The following is a 4,212-nucleotide window of genomic DNA, read 5'->3' on the forward strand; positions in this document are numbered from 1 at the left end:
GATTATACATTATTATTGCTAAAATTACGTTTTTAATTACGTAACCGATATAGAAGTTGGTTTTTAGTGCGACAATAACACTTGTAATGGTCCTAAATTCAATAATATTTGAAAGTTTTCTAAAAAATTTAATACATCTCATAAATCGTACGTATGCGTGTATTAACTTGCATTTCAAATTGAGCGTGTAGTCGTTGACATTATTATTAATCTCAATTAGTAGAGTACACCATAATTAATATGGACATTTAAATTGGACCAACCTTTTTTCTACCATTAAATATCTTTGATAAAATATTCAAACAAATTATTCACTACCTTTAAGAAGGATTACTTTGTCATTTCAAAATTTACTACCATTTATAGTTTTATACCCTTAAGATTACATAGTACCCTTAAGGACATATATGTAAAATTCAAGTCGGAAATCAACTACATGCCACTATTCAATTGTTCGCAACTTAGTCTTTACATTAATTGCCAAATTATTACCATTTATACCGAATTTAAATGTAAGGAAACCAGACGTCTATCTCTTCTTCTTACCCATTTCTCTCTCCCAAATCTCCCCTAATTTGCTCTCTCTTAAAAAAACTAAAACTGAAAGCCAAAAAAAAAAAAAAAAACATATATATATCCCTAGTTGTCTCTCTACTGCCGATTATTATTATAAGTAAAGCAACAACAAAAAAAAAAAAAAAAAAAAAAATAAAAAATAAATAAAAATAAATAAATAAAAATATATATATATATATATATATATATATATATATATATATATATATATATATATATTTCAAAGGTAATATATTTCTCCAGTTATATTTGATTACTTGATTTCGATATCGATATTGATTTAAAACTCTTGCGCATCTCTTCGTCCTCTTCGTTAATGTTTGTTTCTTTGCATCAAGACTGGGTGTGAATAAAAATGAAGAATGGGTCTCATTGTAGGCGCGTTTGGGGGAAAAGTTATTGGGCCTCACGGTCATAGTGGTGTTGTTAGGGTTGAGTTCAAGTCCAACTTTGCATATCAGTCTATGGTAATTGGTAAGGGTTGATATTTGTTGGGATTTTGTTAATTTTTTGTTGTTTGTTTGGTGATGGGTTTCTGAGTTTGCTTTTTTTTTAAAGGAATGTAGGTTCGAGTTTTTACGTATCAAAGCAATATCTAAGGTAATACTGGTGATATGATGATTGGTTTTTAGTTATATTCAACTTTTTGTGTATGCATGTTACGATTTATGCATTGATTTTAATATATTGTGAAATGAGACTTGATTGTGTTTAATTTTGCTATGTTGTTGTTTATACATTGATGGGTATTTACTCATCAGGTTCGAAGTAGCCAGAATTGAATATAGGCTTGAGTGTGGTCATTGGTCATTATTGTTATTCTTTTGATCAATCTTTTGTAATTCTGATTTTATAACTTTTCATTTTCATGATTTCTGTAGCAGGATTTCACCATGAAAGAGACTAATTCCACCTGTAGCAGGTGAGTTCACTTTGAATTCTAATATGTATTGCTCGTGGTTGTAAAACATTGTTATGATTGCCTGCTATCTTTATATTTTCCTTCTTAAAACTTGACACTATTCAAACCAGTTCGACCCTCAGGAGATGTCCTCTTTTCAATACTTTTGAACCCCTTCTCCCACTTCCTAAATTTGATGATTTGCTTTCACAATCATTTTAATTTGATGGTTTTGAATTGCTTTATTGTTTATTTCATTTTCCTTAACTCATAGATTAGAATGTTGAATATTTTTTTACTGGTTTAGCAAGAGTGGTGACTTACTATGTCTTCATTTGGGATTGAATTTGGATTCAATTAATGCTCATTTTTATGGGTGGTTTTCCAGTGCCTTACCAACTGAAATGGAGCCATGGGGTTGAGTAGCAAACAAAAGCCGTTGTCATTATTGTGTAGGATGAGGACGGACACATTTTCCTAATGTGTAAAGGAGCAAACATGTAAGATTCTAAATACTAATACATCTGTATATTATACCTTGAAGGACCTGGAATGAAGCTGTGCTATGTGAGAATGAGAACGACATTGCACTTCAGTTGGACATAATATGATAAACCTTTTAAGATGACATTGCACTGAAAATAGTCCATATTAGATAACTTTTAATTTAGTTTATCATACTAAATATGGACATAGCAAATTTAGTTGGACATAGCACCTTCAATCCAGGTGGTTTTCTATATGTGATAATGGATAGATGTTCTGTAAATTTGTTATGTTTTCTTCATTCTAGATAATAATATTATTTCACTTTCTTTGCTCTTTTGACTTTGATGTTTATAATAGACTATATGGTTTGTTTATTAAAGTTGTATGCTTCGATATGCTTAAGTCATAGCCGATGTTCTATATCACCATTTAATAACAAACAGGACCAACCTCCTCTTGGTATCATTTATGTTATGTTCATTGGATGGGCATGATAAAAAAATGATCTCTTCGACAACTCTAATCTTATCCTCCGTGGTTACCCAACCATGTATGGGGCTTGCAAAGTTCATTAGAAATTAAATCAGTTGGCATCGAGTCTAATAGGGTTGATTCTATTGTAGTTACGTTGTTAGCCTGTGGACATTGTGGATTTGCTAAATAGAAATGGACATCTTACAAGAGCCATGCATTTAATCAGTGGCTTGCATGTTCAATAAGTGAGAATCTGGTCTTTTGTGTGCGTGTGTTTTTCCGAATCATAATGGACATAATCTAGCTCATTACTGATAAGCCAACAAGCTGCTTTTTTTAAATGGCAATGTCTATGGTGCTTTCGTTTTTGAGGCATTTAGGTGCAAGACAACCTTACATGTATACTTGGAACAATAATTTTTTAATACTTATCGAACGGTTTGATAAGTATACAAGTCATATCAATTTAATACTTCTCTTAGATTTGTTGTGTTTATATATTTCTGCTTTTAATTTAGGCTATTTTGCTTTGTGGTCAATTATAATATGATTTTGTGGTTCTTTAGCCTTTACCGCACCTTTGACAGAGTTGGTTTGGTGGTTTAGTTTTATGAACTTTTGTCTCCAACCTGCCTTGATGCGTTACCAAAACAGAGTCTGCAATAATTAAGTAACTAGATATCTAACAATTCCACATGCCTACCTACAAATATTTGATGTCCTTTCCCATTTTTATAGCGACTAGGCAGATGTCTAATCAAACACTTCGTGACCATGTTCTTGCTTGGAATGATTTTACTCCTAATTTCGTATATGCATATTTAATTATTTATAACAGCTTTGTTTAGAGGTCATTCCAAGTCTAATGTGACATGATAAACAATCTCCTGAAGGCGACTCATTTTACTAGATGTGGTTAAGCCTTTAAGGCTTTACTCTAACACTTAGATGTGGTTAAGCCTTTAAGGCTTTACTCTAACACTAGAATTATGGTCAAGTGTCATTGTGCCCCTCATAGTCATCCACACAGTAGTCATGGATTTTTTTTTTTTTATTCATCTCAGCTATGATTAGATTTTTCATTAACATTGTTCATATCAAAATCACTTGCGCACGTTCTAAAAAGTATTTTAAGCCTTATAAGGATCATTCCAATACAGTCTTTACATCTTCATTAGATGCTATGATATAAAAAAGGCTTAAATAAAAAAGGATGATTCCATTTCACTTTAAAATTTATACTAGAATGACTAGATTAGTGTTACATAAAAAGGGCCCAAGGTAGGATCAAGTCAAGCAGCCGTCAAAGCAAATGCTTCTACAACATCAAAAGCCAATTTTTCCCATTTGGAGGGGTATGGAGCCTTTAGTATGTTTCCACAAGTTTTTTTTACCTGTTCTCTTTTGTTGTTTGTAGTCAATACGGTTCAGAAGCACTCTGTCGATCTTTCAAGTTGTGTGCATCGTTATAAGGATAAGTTTATCTTCGTCCAGTTTGAAATTTAGGTGAGCTGGTTTCACTCTTGAACATCTTCTTCTTTCTCAAAATCGGTATTATTCGAATAAAAGTTGTATATTGGGATATTTTGGATCACCTTTTGATTATGCTCCTCTCTTCAATCAAATGAAATACACTTTCATATTTACCATCTTTTCATGCATCGCATTTGATCAATTTCGATAACAAATTTGTCAGCATGCACTTCTGGATAAACTATAACTGCATTCCACAACTTATTTTAATTTAAATATTACTTTAGTACCTAACCAAA

Source organism: Coptis chinensis, chromosome 4, assembly GCF_015680905.1.
Source record: "Coptis chinensis isolate HL-2020 chromosome 4, ASM1568090v1, whole genome shotgun sequence".
In the NCBI taxonomy this organism is placed as follows: domain Eukaryota; kingdom Viridiplantae; phylum Streptophyta; class Magnoliopsida; order Ranunculales; family Ranunculaceae; genus Coptis; species Coptis chinensis.